An 18,693-nucleotide genomic window follows, 5' to 3' on the forward strand; every position below is an offset into this window, starting at 1 on the left:
CTCCTTACAGAAGGTGGGCTAAGAGGAGATTTGATAGGGGTATATAAAATCATGAAGGGTTTAGATAGAGTAAATAAAGAGAAAATGTTTCCAATGGCTGAAGGGTCATTAACCAGAGGGCACAGATTTATGGTGATTGGTAAAAACACCAGAGTCGACAGGAGGAAAAGCTTTTTTACACAATAAGTGGTTAGGATTTGGAATGTACTACCGGATAGGGTGGTGGGTACAGATTCAATAGTAACCTCAAAAGGGAGTTGGATAAATCCTTGAAGGATAAAAGGTTGCAGGGATATGGAGAAAGAGCAGGGGAGTGGGAGTAACTCAATTGCTCTTCAAAACAGCTAGCATAGACTTGATGGGACAAATGGCCACCTTCTGTACTGTTCTATTCTATGATTCTGATCCTCTTCTCGCTTGACATTTGACTTAATTTGCCTTAATTTAATGTCTCATCTAAAAGATGGCATCTCCTCCAATGCAGCACTCTATCAGTACTGTACTAATGGAGTTCTGCACTGTCAGACCATGGATCTGGGACTCTCCTGGTTCATGTGGCTTTGTACAATATTAGCTGGTGTATTTGTACATTGAGCTGTCATGGACACTCCACATCATGGAAATGATGGAATGCACTTATTAAGGGTGTTGGAAGAGGTGGAAATATGGCCCTGTCAGTAATAGGGACTGGTACAGGGTTTAAAGGGTGCACACTATTGCTCCCTGTGGACTCCAGGGCTAAGACTTGAACCCAGCAAAAAACAGGTGAGTTTCAGTAAAGTTAATTTTCCCACATAGAATCGTAGAATGGTTACAGCACAGAAGGAGGCCATTCAGCCCATCAAGACCATGCCAGACCAATGACTATTTTCTATCTGTCCCCTCCTATTAACCATCAGTGAGAGTGACTGGTTTGTAAACCAATCTAAACATCATGGATCTGCGTTTGCTTCTCCTAATATGTAGGATACCTTATCACTATTGCTACGCTATTGGGCTCATTTTATGAATTCAGGGCTCCAGGCATGAAGTCTCACCTATTAAGAATTCCATCTAGCTTTACCATCCTGAATATCTAGTATGTGATTTTATAAAACTACCCCCATGCTCTTGATGTACTCCAGCAATTGTAGTGATTGACACAGTCAGGTCTGGGGTGGTGGTGCCACTCATATGTTTAATTGTTTGGAAAGGTCTTTGTTTCAACACAGCTTTCTTCCTGTTCCTGCCCTTACATGGGTGCAGAGTCTCGCTGAGTTGTAGGTCCGTGGGTGACAGCTCCTCTCTGATACCTCGCACAAGTGTCCATTCTCCATGTGTGGGCAGTGAGTGTCGGCAGGATATCCAAAAATCGGGAGGGCAGCACGGTCGAATCTAATCCTGGCCTCACCCAAGTTCTCCCACTCAGGATAGGAGCAGGAGCACTAACAGAATTGCCCTACTAATCCCAGCAGTGCTAAGCCTAATGTTATTGCCAACCCAGCCGAGCTGGAATAGTCTCAGTGCAAAAGGCTTAAAGGGGGCGGAATTCTTAATGTGCATACAGGAGAGCATTTTGAGCCAGCACGTAAAAAGTCCTAAAAGACAAGGGGCAGTACTGGACCTAATCCTAGGGAATGAAGCCAGACAAGTGGTAGAAGTGTCAGTGGGGGGAGTATTTCGGGGATAGTGACCATAACTCTGCAAGATTTAAGGTAGTTATGGAAAAGGACAAAGATGGACTGGAAATAAAGGTACTGAATTGGGGGAAGGCCGATTTCAATATGATAAAACAGGATCTGGCCAAAGTGGACTGGGAGCAGCTACTTGTAGGAAAGTCTACATCAGACCAGTGGGAGTCATTCAAAAAGAAAATAGTGAGAGTTCAGAGCCAATATGTTCCTGTAAAGGTGAAGGATAGGACCAACAAGTCCAGGGAACCCTGGATGTCAAGGGATATAGAGGATTGGATAAGAAAAAAAAGGAGGCTTATGGCAGATTCAGAGCGCTGAAAACAGCGGAGGCACTAGAGGAGTATAGAAAATGTAGTGGGGTACTTTAAAAAGTAGTTAGGAGAGCGAAGAGGGGGCATGAAAAAACACTGGCGGGCAAGATAAAGGAAAATCCCAAGGCCTTTTATGAGTATATTAAGAGCAAGAGGATAACCAGGGAAAGAGTAGGGACCATTAGGGACCAAAGTGGCAATCTGTGTGTGGAGCCGGAGGACATAGGTGAGGTTTTAAATGATTACTTTTCATCTGTGTTCACTATGGAGAAGGATGATGTAAATGTAGAGATCAGGGAGGGGGATTGTGATATACTTGAACAAATTAGCATTGAAAGGGAGGAAATATTAGCAGTTTTAGCGGGCTTAAAAGTGGATAAATCCCCAGGCCCAGATGAGATATATCCCAGGTTGTTATGTGAGGCAAGGGAGGAGATAGCAGGCCTCTGACACAAATTTTCAAATCCTCTCTGGCCACAGGAGAGGGACAGAGGACTGGAGGACAGTGAATGTGGTACCATTATTCAAGAAGGGTAGTAGGGATAAGCCAAGTAATTACAGGCCGGTGAGTCTAACATCAATGGTTGGGAAACTATTGGAAAAAATTCTGAGGGGCAGGATTAATCTCCACTTGAAGAGGGAGGGATTAATCAAGGATTGTCAGTATGGCTTTGTTGGGGGAGATCATGTCAAACAAACTTGATAGAATTTTTCGAGGAGGTGACTCGATGTGTAGGTGAGGGTAAGGCAGTTGATGTAGTCTACATGGACTTCAGTAAGGCTTTTGATAAGGTCCCGCATGGGAGATTGGTTAAGAAGGTAAGAGCCCATGGGATCCAGGGCAATTTAGCAAAGTGGATCCAAAATTGGCTTAGTGGCAGGAGGCAGTGGGTGATGGTCAAGAGTTGTTTTTGTGAGTGGAAGCCTGTGACCAGTGGTGTACTGCAGTGATCGGTGCTGGGACCATTGCTGTTTGTAGTGTACATTAATGATTTAGACGTTAAAATAGGAGGGATGATCAGTAAGATCACAGATGACATGAAAATTGGTGGTGTTGTAAATAATGAGGAGGAAAGCCTTAGATTACAGGACAATATAGTTGGGCTGGTAAGATGGGCAGAGCAGTGGCAAATGGAATTTAATCCTGAGAAGTGTGAGGTGATGCATTTTGGGAGGACTAACAAAGCAAGGGAATATACAATGGATGGTAGGAGCCTAGGAAGTACAGAGGGTCAGAGGGACCTTTGGTGTACTTGTCCATAGATCACTGAAGGCAGCAGCACAGGTAGATAAGGTGGTTAGGAAGACATATGGGATACTTGCCTTTATTAGCCAAAGAATAGAATATAAGAGCAGGGAGGTTATGATGGAGCTGTATAAAATGCTAGTTAGGCCACAGCTGGAGTACTGTGTACAGTTCTGGTCACCACACTATAGGAAGGATGTGATTGCAGTGGAGAGGGTGCAGAGGAGATTCACCAGGATGTTGCCTTGGCTGGAGCATTTCAGCTATGAAGAGAGACCGGATAGGCTAGGGTTGTTTTCCTTAGAGCAGAGAAGGCTGAGGGGGAATCTGATTGAGGCATACAAAATTATGAGGGGCATTGATAGGGTAGATGGGAAGAAACTTTTTCCCTTCGCAGTGGTGTCAATAACCAGGGGGCATAGATTTAAAGTAAGGAGCAGGAGGTTTAGAGGGGATTTGAGGAAAACTTTTTTCCTCCAGAGTGTGGTTGGAATCTGGAACACACTGCCTGAAGGGGTGGTTGAGGCAGGAACCCTCACAACATTTAAGAAGTATTTAGATGAGCACTTGAAATGCCACAGCATACAAGGCTACGGACCAAGTGGTGGAAAATGGAATTAGAATAGATAGGTGCTTGATGGCCGGCATAGACACGATGGGCCAGAGGGCCTGTTTCTGTGCTGTATAACTCTATGACTCTAACCCACTCGGCCCCCACCAGTGATGGAAGCTGGATCATCTCTGGTCTGTCTTCCTCAGCTACTAATTGTGTTGCCATCTGGACCATTGGGGAAAACTCAACATATCTTCGCACAATCTTGTCATTTAATTTGGCTGAAAGCACAGCTTTGGAGTCCATCTTTAGCTAATAATGGCCATTTTTAGTCAAAGTTCCCTCCAGCTCCAAACTGGCTGATGGAAAAAAAGGACAGAAGAATGGAAGAGAATGTGATCATTTAATCTTTCAACAATTGCGAAAAAGGCCAAAATAATATAATTAAGAGAATTAGATAAAGATATTGGGGGAGCAAGAAGAGAAGAATTTTCTGTGAAAATGAGGGCTTCTGATATTAAATGGTACAGTGATGGGACCAATAATGGGATGTCTGAAGAAGAGAAAGGAAAGCACCGGATGATGTAGATGTTTTTTAGATTGATAAAATGGAGCCAGTGACTTGCCCCATGGATCTGTGTTGCGAAGTGCCTCGTTCCCCAAAATGCATAACTTTGGCAGGGGCATATGGGAAATAATATAAACATTTTCTGATGACACAGAATTAAAGCCAAGGTAAACAGTTGGAGGCCACAGCTTATGGAAATGGGCAGATACATGGCAGTGTAGATAAAGGTGAAATGATATATTTTGGGAAATAAAGTAGAGGGGAATATACCTGAAATGTTAAAACACAATGGAGTGAAGGAACAGAGAGATGTAGAGGTACAGATATGAAGATCATTAAGAGCAGGATTACAATTGGCAAGAACACTAAAAAGGGCAAGCAAGCTTTTTTAGAGGAGGGTTAAATACAAAAATGATGAGGTGATAATGAATGTTTACAAGATGTTGGGTGACTGTTGGGGTACGGACTACCATTTTAAGAATTCCATTGCAGAAAAGATATTGGAGCCAGAGGAACGTTGCAGAAACAGTTCCGATGAGAGACTTGAAAAACTGGGACCATGTTCACTGGAGCATAGAATGTTAAGCAAGATCTAACGGACGTGTTCCAAATTATGAAGGGGTTTGAGAGGGTAAATAGTGAAAAGATTCCATTGGTTATTAAATTCGTAGTAAGGGGATCAAAAGAAAATTAATACAGAAGTATAAAGGAGGAGATTAGAATTTTTCGTTCACACAAAACATTATTACAATATGGAATTCATTGAGACAAGGGGCTATTGAAGCCAAGGCAATTACAGTATTTAAGAAGGAGTTGGATAAACATTTGAAGATGAAAATTACAGGCACAGGGAAAGAGCAAATAAACAGGATTATAGGAGACAGCAGAGGTACCATGGGTCCTCCTTCTATATTGACCTTTCTATGATTCTATAAGATAGGGTGAGCAGAATTTCAATGCCTAAAATGGTTCATTATTATTTAAAATCACTTCATCTATTTGCTTTTGAATATTTGGGTTAATAATCCACTAATAAAACTATTCCTGATATTTGAGGAGATTAATTACTGCAATGTTAGTGTATGTTTTAGTGTCACAGTGAAAAGGAATGGCTAGCACAGAGAGAATGGAATTTCCCTGGATGCTCTGGCAATCTATGGGTTAATAAATAATGTGTAAAATGGGCTCCAATGGAATTGAATTGGAATGTTAATCTACTTGATAACAGCCCTGGAACAGGCATTGATATGATCACTAAAAGGCCATTTGCTGAGACTGCAGTGCACTCTCTTAAGGTGAAGTGGCCCTGCACCCACTGTTACCCAACAGAAATTAACTCAAGGTCTCTTGAAACCTTTCCTTCCTACTTACACCATCACAATAGACAAAAAAACTTATTTCTTCCCGTTTTTTTGCTTTATTTATGTGCTTGCCTGAGACAGAGCTCACTCAAAGGATCTGCTCATAAGGAAGTTATACCATCTCATACACAATGTATTATTTTGTTGCTAAGGTCCAACTGTGTAATCTGGTATGTCCCTTTAAAATCACAGATTATTTTCAGTATAAATAGGCATATCCTGAAATTAATTAGGCTTTATTGCCTCTATTTCCAATGCTCTCCTTGCTGACCTTCCATTTTCTATCCTTCATATACTTGAGCTTATCTAAAACTCTGCTGCCCATATCCTATCTCGCACCAAGTTCACCCATTACCCCTGTGCTTGCTAACCTACACTGGCTCCCAGTCTGGCAGTACCTCAATTTAAAACCTTCAAACTTGTCTTCAAATACCTCCATGGCTTCGCCCGTCCCTATCTCTGTAACCTCTTCCAGTCCTACAATGCACCAAAATATCTGCACTCCTTCATTTCTGGCATTTTGCACAACCCCGTTTTTCATTACTCTACCACTGGTGGCCGTGCTTTCAGCTACCTAGACCCCAAATTCTGGAATTCCCTCCCTAAACCTTTGCCTCTCTTTCTCGCTCTCCTCCTTTAAGACACTCCTTAAAACCTACCTCTTTGACCAAGGTTTTGGTCATCTGACCTAATATCTCCTATGTGGCTCAATGTCAAATTTTGTTTGATAATGCTCCTGTGAAGTGCCTTGGAATGCTTTACTATGTGAAAGGCAGCATATAAATGCAAGTTGCTGTTAGTAGTGCTTCATTTGCAGAAGCAGGAAATGACTGATTTCCTGTTTCTCTTTCTTCACACTGATTTTAAAGAGTGTTTTGATGATACTCTCCGAACTATCGATATTGCAGATCTCCCGTAGCTTTGTTCACAATGAGGGGCCGAATTTGCTGCTTTAATGACAGGTCTATGTATAATATAATGTAGTGTCCATTATTCTGGTTGTTAAGTAATGTTATTAACTAAGTTAATTCATTAACTTAAATCAAAATAATTTAAATAATTGAACATTTATATAAAATTCAACATAAAAGATTTTCATACAATTTTAGAAGCTTGGAAAAAAGGACTGTTAGTTTAAAATAAATGAATTAATATAAAATAGATGAAATTGTGCATGATAATTGAATTGCACAATTCATCACCATTTTAAAGTCATACATTGTGTTCTTATATTCATGTTTCTATTATGAATTTCCATGTCCATATTTATAAAGGAAGGTGCCTATGTGAATCTGTCATACTGTAATTAAACACCCCACCCAGTGATTTATAAATGTAGAATGAGGAGACATAGATATAAAATTAAATGCAAAAGAATGAAATAAAGACTTGCATTTATGTAGCGCTTTTTACAACCTCAGGGCATCCAAAGCTCTTTATAATCAATGATGTACTTTTGAAGTGTACTCACGCTTGTAATGTAGGAAACACAGTAGCCAACTCGTGCACAGCAAGCTGCCACATACAACAATGTTAATGACCTCCTCAAAAATCTCAACTAGATTTGTCAGACTTGGCCTGCCCTTCACAAATCCAAGCTACCTCTCTTGATACTCGTCCAAGTGCTCTGTCACTCTGTCTCTGATGATAAATTCCAGTAACTTCCCCACAATTGATGTTAAACTGGAAGGGCAGTGTCTATGGATGATATTTAAATAGGCTAGTAGAAGGCATTTGATAAAGTTCCATACAAGTGATTATCAGCAAAAATGAGATCATGGAATTGGGCATACCCTTGTGACGTTTGTTGGTAATTGGTTGAGAGGTAGATGCAGAGAGTAGGGATAAAGGGAATGCATTCTCATTGGTGGGATATGACAGGTGGGGGTCCCCAGGGATCTGTACTGGGACTCAGCATCTCACCATATGTATCAATGACCTGGATGAAGGAAGAATGTGTTCTATATTCAAGTTTGCAGATGATGTTAAGTTTCCTGATTCTGCCCTCCCTCCCTTCTTAAATAATGGAGTGAGTAGCAGCTATAAGTGCATAAATATATCGTACATCATAGAGTGCAAAGGATATTATGGACTAAATGATACATGATAGAGTATATAGAACATATATTATCCATTACATGATACAATAAAATGTACTTGTTAAATCATGCAATATGTGTACATACAGCATTTGCTATAATACAGAACATGTGATAGATTACAGAACATATAGTACATCCTATAGTATGCAGTCATTATCAAATATATAATGGAGTACAGTTATACATAGTACATTATAGAATGTATGATGCATTATAGGGTGCACAGCACATTATAAAATACATGGTACAAATTTTATTTCTTGCACATTATAGATTGCATGTTACACTATAGAGTACAGTACAGCATTTCATAACTCCGCCAGTAACTACAGAGCACTCCAAACCCAAAATCACTCTGTACATCTCGTGTGCAGCAGTTTTGATTGAGATTATACATGTTCTATCAGGCTATGGTTGCAGGGCAATATTACCCAGCACAGGCCTCCTGTTAATGACTTTCATTTCTGGGACTCATTACTGCAAAAGGGGCCAGTACACATAGAGTTAATAGTTTTGGCTCTTGGATGAAATTGGATGGGGAGAGGTTTTCTATTTCAAAACTCTGCACCTTTTTTTCTTATTCTTTTCCTTCCTGTTTTCCTGAAGTTGCTGCCCTCTGCTGGGCTATAACTGGAAATGTTCTCCTTTGGTGCCCTTGGTGCTGAAATGTTCCACCCAGGGGCACATTTCAAGAAGCTACACCGCCAACTTATCTAAATGTTCTCCACCAGAGCATAAGATCTCTCCTATAGATCCACAAGGACTGACCATCCTCTAGAACCTCACCCAAGCAGCAATTCACATCGGACATGAGTGTTGTCAGCCAATTCAACCATATGGAGCATCAGAACTAAGTCTGACATATTCACACCTAAAGCCCACGCAGGTGCTTTTTCCAGGAGGATTCAGCTCACAACAGTCACGAGCAGCCACCCTGGCTGTTTGTTCCTCTTCTCCAAACCTAAGGGCAAATGCGGCACTCAAAGTGCTGTCTTGACTGAGATCAGATAACTCGACAAAGACTGGCAACAGAAACTGGGATCTTCCTGTGCTGTACAGCACAACACCACACTGGGTAGTGCATTTATTCATTAAGCCCTCATTTCCATTCCATTCAAACATATTATTGTATTGCAGGCCACTTCCTGGGCAAGAAGGACTACTCTGACTTTCCAAATTCAGGCCTTGATGCCAATAATATTGATTCTGATCTAATGGAGACCATACAAAGGCTGAAGGACGAGGCCCTCTTCCAAGAACTCCTCAGATACTTTCTACCGTTACTGAAGAACAAGACATGGGAGAGAGCTAACAACTACAAAGAACAAACAGCCAAATACAAAAAATAGCAGAAGGTACAGAAACTCACTAGAGGTCAACATAGCTCCGCCTACATCATTATGTAACGTGGTTTTACTGAGAGAAGCCATGTGCCCTTTATTTTAGGGTTGGGAGTTAGGTCAGAGCACGTTACAAGGCCGGGAATATAGACAAGGGTTTCTGATGATGCTAGGACCTGCCAAGTTCTGCATTTGCTGTCTAAAATAATAAGAATTTTGAGGAACAGGAATAAGCTACTAGGTACACCAGACTTGTCCATTTTTGATTGATCTTGATTTCCCACCTCCCCTCACTGCCCGCACCCCCCCCACCCCGCCCCCCCAACACTGGCTTTTTTACTCTATCTCTCACTTCCACCTGCCCATCTTTTCACCATATCCTTCAATCTCTTCTGTCTCCAGAAACACATTTACTTGTCTCTTGACTACATTAATAGGGCTGAATTTAATAAGCCCCCCATCAGGCCCGGAAATTGGCGCTGTTTCCGTCTGTCACATGGGCAGATGCCCTACCACAAACATGCGGCGTTGGCCATTTTGCATATTGGATACGCCGCCCCTCCCACCCCTCCCACCAATCACATAGTGGGAAGGGATGCGTGTTGCCGACTACAGCGCCAGATGACTCCGGAGTAGGTGCTGGCACCATATTTAAAAGCCTGCCAGCCCTGCATTCACTCTTCCCTTAGAGCCATTGGCAGCTTTGTGCAGCTGAAAACATTGCTGGACTGATTCCTGCACTCCCCAATCCTGCTGAGAAGAACAGCACAGGATGGTTGAGGCAGGACACAGGGTGGTCCCACGGATCAATGATGCCTCCCTGCAGATTCTCCCCCAGGCTGCGAGGGAAAGCTGGGAGTTTCTCTTCCCCAGCGATGGCAAAAGGAGGTCCTCCCACCTGACCAAGCAAGCCTGGGTGGCCATCACTGAGGAGGTCAGCAGCCTTGGGGTCACCCACCAGACATGGGTCCAGTGCAGGAAGAGGGTCAACGACCTGTGTTCGAGCAAGGTGAGTGCTCCATACCACTTGCCTTTTTGGGGATTGCATGTGACTATGCGGGAGAGTGCGTGGCATGGGGAGGGTGGCACTACCACAGCGCTGGCTGAGGGGGTCGGGTACTACCTCATCCTGACAGAGGCATGGCTGCATCTCGGCCACAGGCCACCTTCCTTCATAGCTCACTCCCACTGACTCCCCAGACAGCGTGCATCAGCATGAGAGATATCAGATCCCCCAGTCGGGGCCGAGGCACTGTCAGTAGCAAAACTGTCATGTTGATTTCACTGTGAATTTTCACTATCTCCAGCCTTCCTCTTGCAGGATAAGAAGGCCCACAACAGGAGGGAGATGGCCTGACCTGGCGGAGGAGTTCCAGATCTGCAGCCTCTCAGCACACTTGATGAAGGGGCCTTGGAAACGGCAGGGACCCAGGGTGGCTGCGCAATATCAGACGGAGAGACTGGAGTCCCTGCACAGGAGAGTGAGGATTGGCCTCTATCGACATACGCATCACTTCTGGAGGCCCACATCACGTACGGTTGGCATGATGAGATCTGCACAGCCTAACCTGTACATGTTTGTGTTCTCTCATGCAGGTTGGTGTGCGCAGGACACTGCAGCCACAAAGGGACAGTCGTCAACCTCTGAGGAGGAGGACCACTCAGAGGATGCACCAACCCATGACTCTCCTGCACCTTCCACCAGCATAGATACTTTCACCTCGGTGGGTAACCACTTGACTTTAGAATCTGAGTCACAAGCTGGTGAGAGCACCACACAAGCCCGAGCAGTTGGCTGAGGCTGAGACAACTGACGTCAATGACGGTCAGAGGACTGTGAGTAACCAGGCCAATGCTGAGCCTTAGGGTGATAACGAGCCTCTGGTGTCAACAGCACAGGTCATGCTGGATTTGCAGAGAGAAGTAAGGCAGCATCTGGTGGAGATGCCAGTGGCCATGTGTAACCATGAGCGGATAATGGAGGAGTCCATCCGCACACAAGTGTTGCCATGTGTCAGGCATGTGAGCACATGGTTTCCTCCATTAAGAGGTTGGTGACCCTTATGGAGAGCACGGATGCTCGCAGACCTGCACACCATCGCCTTGGCCATGAGCTCGACACAGGAGGGGCAAGGCGAGAGAAGGAACAGGAGCCTGGAGACTTCTCCCATTCCTCGTCCTTCTCTGGTGTGTAGGGAGGTTCAAGTGAGCTTTGAAAGGGAGGAGGAGAGGCTGCTTTCCACATCTGCGGGCTCCCTTCAGGGCATGCCAAGTGTAAATACTGGCCCCTCCACCACTGAACCCAGCCCCAGCAGCCACGACACCTGAGGAGAGTCCTGCATCGGTACAGGACACCCTCATGCAGCTGGGACCCTCCAAGCCTCAGGCAGTCAGAAGATGCCTGCCGAAGTCATCACAGGCCAAGGGCCAGCCTGATCAGCAGCCAGCCTCCAGCCTAGTTGCTGTCACAGGTATTAGACAGCATAGGAGCACTTGCAAGCATATTAAGAAAACCACCTAGCCACACTTGGGGTCTCAAGGGTGTAGGAATTATTATTTGTATTGATTAATTAAAAAGTTCTTTTGTTCCAATCATTACATTCATTGTCTGTAAAACATTTTCCATTATGCCTTAACTGCAAGCTGCTGACTAACCCTTCCCCCTTAGTGCAATGCCAATGTGACCATAGACCTCACTAACATATGGTCTCCCATGGGACTGGTGCAGATTGCAGCTGGTCACAAGTCAGGGAACACAAATGGAAAGGAGGCGACAGACTACATGTGTTAGGTTGAGTCTTTATCGGATTCTCTGTGAGTAGACATCAGGGTTTCTGCAAACGGGTGATTAGGAGGTTGTCCCTTGCCTTCTTGGCACGTTGCTCAATCTGCCTGGACTCAGGTGCAAAGTCTTCACCATTCAATGTTGCTTGCTCCTCTCCCTCCTCCGCATTGGTGGGAGAGTGTCGCTCAGGCCTCTCATCTTCTTGTAAAGCCTTCCCCCTCTGCAGTGCCAGATTGTGCAGAGCACAGATGACATGATACCTGAGACCCTCGCTGGGGTATACTGCAGGGCTCCACCAGATCAATCGAGGCAGCGGAATTTCATCTTCAGTAGCCCAGCGACCTGCTCGATAGTTGCTTGGGTGAAGCCGTGGCAAGTGTTGTACCTCTCCTCTACTGCATTGCGAGGGCTCTTCACAGGAATCAGTAGCCATGTCTTCAGTGGCTAACCCTTGTACCTGAGAATCCATCCCTCAAGGCCTGTAAAGCTGTGGTACCTGGGACTCTCGATGTATGTAGGCATCATGGCTGCTTCCTGGGAAGCAGCACACACCTGCAGGAAATGCTTTTGATGATCGCAGACCAGCTGAACGCTGATTGAATGGAAGCCCTTCCTGTTGATGAAGGCGGCTGGCTGGTCTGAAGGAGCCTTGATGGCCACATGTGTTCACTCTATCACTCCTTGCACCTGGGGGATTCCAGCAATGACCCCACATCCAATGGCCCTCTTGGCCTGACTGCCAGGGTTGGCCCGGTAGTGCACATTATCGCCAGCCCTCTTGAACAGGGCATTGGTCACCTTCTTGATGCAGCAGTGGGCTGCTGCCTGTGAGACCCCACACATGTCCCCAGTGGATCCCTGGAATGATCTAGAAATTTAGGCCAGGGTGATCATCAGAGCCACTGGCATAGAGTGACCTCCAAAGCCCAGAGGTCACAACTCGTCCTGCAGCAGGGCACATGTTGGTGTCGGCCTCCCTGGAGAGCTGTAGTCTTCACTGAAAATGGTGCTCAGACATTTGGAGGTAGCTGATCCAAGACCACTCTCTGGTGTAGGTGGGCCCTTCTTGGCATGGCTGGCTGCTGTTCATTGTGGAACTTCACGGGCAGGTGCTGCGACCTCTTGGCCTTCCTCCGTCAGAGGCACCACATCACACCATGGGGTTCCAAAAAGACAGGGTGTATCAGACCCATGCCAGGCAACCTGTGGGCCTGCAGATTGCTGTTGATGCAGAGATGACCCTGCCTTGGCAACTGAGCTTTTGACAATTCTCCCGGCGGACTCCTTGATGGCCCTCAATGCCCACCCTTGCTGATAGCTGACCCTCTCTTCCAGCAGTCTGAGCGACCAAATATCTCACACAGCAGCTTGGTAACTCAATTCAGCACCCGCCTCCCCGAGCCCAAGCAATCCCCTTGCTAAGCCTCCAAATCCCCTTGCAGAGCCTCCAAGACCCCAAATCCCCTTGCACAGCTCCCGAGACCTTGAACCCCCTTGCAGAGCTCCCGAGACCTCAAATCCCCTTGCAGAGCCTCCAAGACCCCGAATCCCCTTACACAGCTCCTGAGACCTTGAACCCATTGCAGAACACACAGCAACACAGTCCAGCAATGGCCTCCGAACCCCCCCTTTTCCCCTATGCAGCAATGCTCAGGCCTGCCTCTCTGTCACGGCAATGAAGCCTCTTGCCTCAGTACTGTCTTGTTTTAATGGTCAGGAACCCAAAGGCACGTTCACTAAATCTAGAGCCAACATTAAATCAAGGTTAATTGATGTAAATGTATTAAAAACAACTGCTCAGCATTTCAAAGCAGCTTCCCGTCACGGTGGGGTGGCAATGCGCCTTGGTGCTTTCCTACTGCTGATAAAATCTGGGAACGATGTCACAGCACCGGATTTCCGGGTAGACAGCTCCGACGTGAATCTCCATCCCACCAAGCCATCGTTCCCACTTTTTACAGCTGCATCAAATACTGCCCATAATGTCTGCCCTTTTAAAAAAATTGTTCAGGGGAGGTAAGCGTTGCTGGCCAGGCCAAAATTTATTGCCCATCCCTAATTGCCCTTGAGAAGGTGGAAATGAGCCACCTTCTTGAGCCGCTACAGTCCATGTGGTGTTTCCACTACTTCCATTCTGCAATGAGGAAGGGAGTTCCAGTTTTTTGACCCGGCAACAGTGAAGGAACAGCGATATAGTTTCCAGTCAGAGTGATGTGTGACTTGGAGGGGAACTTGCAGGTGGTGGTGTCTCCATGTATCTGCTGTCTATGTCCTTCTAGTTAGTAGAGGTTACATGTTTGGAAGGTGCTGTTGAAGGAGGCATGGTGATATGCTGCAGTACATTTTGTAGATGGTACACACTGCTGCTACTGTGCACAGTGTTGGAGGGAGTAAACGTTTAAGATGGTGGATGTGGTGCCGATCAATCAGGCTGCTTTGCATTGGATGTTGTCGAGCTTCTCGAGTGTTGTTGGAGCAGCACTCATCCAGGCAAGTGGAGGGTATTCCATCACACTCCTGACTTGTGCCTTGTCGATGGTGGACAGGCTTTGGGGAGTTACTCACCACAGAATTCCCAGCCTCTGACCTGCTCTTGTAGCCACAGTATTCAAATTTCTGATCAATGGTAATGCCCACCACCACCGCACCCCAGCATGTTGATGGTGGGGAATTAAGTGATGTTAATGTCGTTGACCAAGGAGAGATGGTTAGATTCCCTCTTGTTGGAGATGGTCATTACCTGGCACTTGTGTGGCTTGAGTAATAAAAAAGGTTCCTTTTAAAATAAAGCCCTAGGATAGCTACTTGTAAATTATTAGTAATTACTAGCTGTACTAGTGCTGTTTGCACGGATTGAGGCTGTGGGTTAAGTGTGGGTATTTTCTCTGGCTGGGGACAGTGGAAGGTGCTCTTTGGTCTCTTTCTTTTCTGCCTTCTCAGCCTCAAAGGTACAGGATAAAAGCTGATTGTAAATGGCTGGTAAGTTATTACACTAGCAAAATTTCATTGTAAAGTTAAATAATGGCAGGCCAGCTTGGCCAAGTGGAATGTGCCTCCTGTGCAATGTGGGAAGTCGGGACGTGCCATGTGACCTTGGTGAACATGTCTGCAGAAAGTGTCTCTGGTTGCAGAAGCTTGAGCTTTGGGTTTCGGAGCAGGAATGGTGGCTGGAGTCACTGTGGCGCATCCGCGAGGTGGAGGACTACGTGGATGGCACGTTGCAGGAGGTAGTCAACCTCGGCAAGCACAGTCGGGGGCTGGGTGGCTGCCAGCCAGACAAAGAAGTCAGGACAGGTAGTTCAGGAGTTCCCAGAGGACATCCCACTTTCTAACCGGTATTCAGTTCTGAGTCCCAATGGGAAAGAGGGTTCCTCTGGAGAATGCATCAAGAGTCATGACCGGAACATCATGGGTGACTCAGTTGTGCTGGGATGGAGAAAAAGGGACAAGAGGACAATAGAGGTAGGGGATTCTATGGTTAGAGGAACAGATGGGCGTTTTTGTGGTCACAGACATGATTCCTGGATGGTATGTTGCATCCCTGGTGCAAGGGTCATGGATATCACCGAGCGGCTACAGAGTATTCTGGAAGGTGAGGGTGCACAGCCGGAGGTCGTGGTCCACATTGGTACCAATGACATAGGCAGAAAGAGGGTTGATTTCCTGCAACAAGAATTTAGGGAGCTAGGTAGCAGATTAAAAAGTAGGACCTCAAGGGTTGTAATCTCTGGGTTTATCCTGTGCCATGGGCTAGTGACTATAGGAATAGGAGGATAGAGCAGATGAATGCATGGCTGAAGAGATGGTGCAGGAGGGAGGGCTTTAGTTTCCTGGATCACTGGGCCTGTTTCTGGCGAAGGTGGGATCTGTATAAGTTGTGCACCTGAACTGGAACGGGACCAACATCCTTGCTGGGAGGTTTGCTAGTGCTGTTGGGGTGGGGGGGGCGGGGGTTTAAACTAATTTGGCAGGGGGATGGGATACAAAGTGGAGGTACAGTAGGGGGTGATGTACAGTGAAATATAGAAGAGAAACTAAGTCAGTCTGGAGGGCAAAGTAAATATAGACCTGTTAAGGCACAAGCGAATAATGCAAGGCTGGTTTGTATCTATTTTAACGCAAGGAGTCTTACTAGTAAGGCAGATGAATTGAGGGCATTGTTAACACATGGGATTATGATATTATTGCTATCACGGAGACATGGTTGAGAGAAGGGCAGGACTGGCAGCTCAATATCCCAGGGTATAGAGTCTTCAGACGTGATAGGGGAGGGGGTAAAAGAGGAGGAGGCATTGCACTGTTAATTAAGGAGTCAATTACTGCAGTAAGGAGGGATGATATCTTAGAAGGTTCCTCTAATGAGGCCATATGGGTAGAACTTAAAAACAAAAAGGGGGCAATCACTTGGCTGGGAGTGTAGTACAGGCCTCCAAATAGTCAGGGAGAGATAGTGGAGCAGATATGTAGGCAAATCTCAGAGAGGTGCAAAAATAATAGGGTAATAATGGTAGGGGATTTCAACTTCCCCTATATTAGAGCGATAGTATTAGTGCAAAAGGCTTAAGGGGGCGGAATTCTTCAAGTGCATTCAGGAGAGCTTTTTGAGACAGCACATAGAGAGTCCTACAAGAGGAGGAGCGTTACTGGACTTAATCCTAGGGAATGAAGCCGGAAAAGTGGTAGAAGTGGCAGTGAGGGAGAATTTCGGGGATAGTGACCATAACTCTAAGATTTAAGATAGTTTTGGAATAGAACATAGAGGGACCAGAAATAAAAGTACTGAATTGGAGGAAGGCAGATTTCAATATGATAAAACAGGATCTGGCCAAAGTGGACTGGGAGCAGCTACTTGTAGGAAAGTTGACATCAGACCAGTGGGAGTCATTCAGAAAGGAAACAGTGAGAGTTCAGGTCCAACATGTTCCCATAAAGGTGAAGAATAGGACCAACAAGTCCAGGGAACCCTGGATGTCAAGGGATATAGAGGATTGGATAAGGAAAAAAAAGGAGGCTTTTGGCAGATTCAGAATGCTGAAAACAGTGGAGGCCCTAGAGGAATATAGAAAGTGGCGGGGGCGGGGGGGGCGGGGTGGGGGGGGGGTACTTAAAGAAGTCATTAGGAGAGCAAAGAAGGGGCATCAAAAAACACTGGCAGACAAGATAAAGGAAAATCCCAAGGCATTTTATAAGTATGTTAAGGGCAAGAGGATAACCAGGGAAAGAGTAGGGCCCATTAGGGACCAAAGTGGCAATGTGTGTGTGGAGCCAGAGGACATAGGTGAGCTTTTGAATGATTACTTTTCATCTGTGTTCGCTATGGATGATGAAGGACGATGTAAGTAGAGATCAGGGAGGGGGATTGTGATATACCTGAACAAATTAGCATTGAAAAGGAGGAAGTATTAGCTGTTTTAGCGGGCTTAAAAGTGGATAAATCCCCAGGCGCAGATGAGATGTATCCCAGGCTGTTATGTGAGGCAAGGGAGGAGATTGCAGGGGCTCTGACACAAATTTTCAGATCCTCTCTGGCCACAGGAGAGGTGCCAGAGGACTGGAGGACAGTGAATGTGGTACCATTATTTAAGAAGGGTAGCATGGATAAACCAGGTAATTACAGGCCAATGAGTCTAACATCAGTGGTAGGGAAACTATTGGAAAAAATTCTGAGGGGCAGGATTAATCTCCACTTGGAGAGGCAGGGATTAATCAGGGATAGTCAACATGGCTTTGTCAGGGGGAGATCGTGTCTAACAAATTTGATTGAATATTTTGAGGAGGTGACTAGATGTGTAGATGAGGGTAAAGCAGTTGATGTAGTCTACATGGACTTCAGTAAGACTTTTGATAAGGTCCCGCATGGAAGATTGGTTAAGAAGGTAAGAGCCCATGGGGGAATTTGGCAAATTGGATCCAAAATTGGCATAGTGGATGGAGGCAGAGGGTAATGGTCGAGGGTTGTTTTTGCGAATGGAGGCCTGTGACCAGTGGTGTACCTCAGGGATCGATGCTGGGACTCTTACTGTTTGAAGTGTACATTAATGATTTAGACGTGAATATAGGAGGTATGATCAGTAAGTTCGCAGATGAAAATTGGTGGTGTCGTAAATAGTGAGGAGGAAAGCCTTAGATTACAGGACAATATAGTTGGGCTGGTAAGATGGGCGGAGCAGTGGCAAATGGAATTTAATCCTGAGAAGTGTGAGGTGATGCACTTTGGGAGGACTAACAAGGCAAAGGAATATACAATGGATGGTAGGACCCTGGGGAATACAGAGGGTCAGAGGGACCTTGGTGTACTTGTCCATAAATCACTGAAGGCAGCAGCACAGGTAGAAGTGGTTAGGAAGGCATACGGGATACTTGCCTTTATTAGCCAAGGCATAGAATATAGGGGCAGGGAGATTATGATGGAGCTGTATAAAATGCTAGTTAGGCCACAACTGGAGTACTGTGTACAGTTCTGGTCACCACATAATAGGAAGGATGTGATTGCACTGGAGGGGGTACAGAGGAGATTCACCAGGATGTTGCCTTGGCTGGAGCATTTCAGCTATGAAGAGAGACTGGATAGGCTGGGATTGTTTTCCATGGAGCGGAGAAGGCTGAGGGGGGACCTGATTGAGATATACAAAGTTATGAGGGGCATTGATAGGATAGATAGGAAGAAACTTTTTCCCTTAGTGGAGGGGTTAATAACCAGGGGGCATAGATTTAAGGTAAGGGGCAGGAGGTTTAGGGGGGAGTTGAGGACAAA

This window comes from Heterodontus francisci, chromosome 36 (genome assembly GCF_036365525.1).
Source record: "Heterodontus francisci isolate sHetFra1 chromosome 36, sHetFra1.hap1, whole genome shotgun sequence".
NCBI lineage: Eukaryota > Metazoa > Chordata > Chondrichthyes > Heterodontiformes > Heterodontidae > Heterodontus > Heterodontus francisci.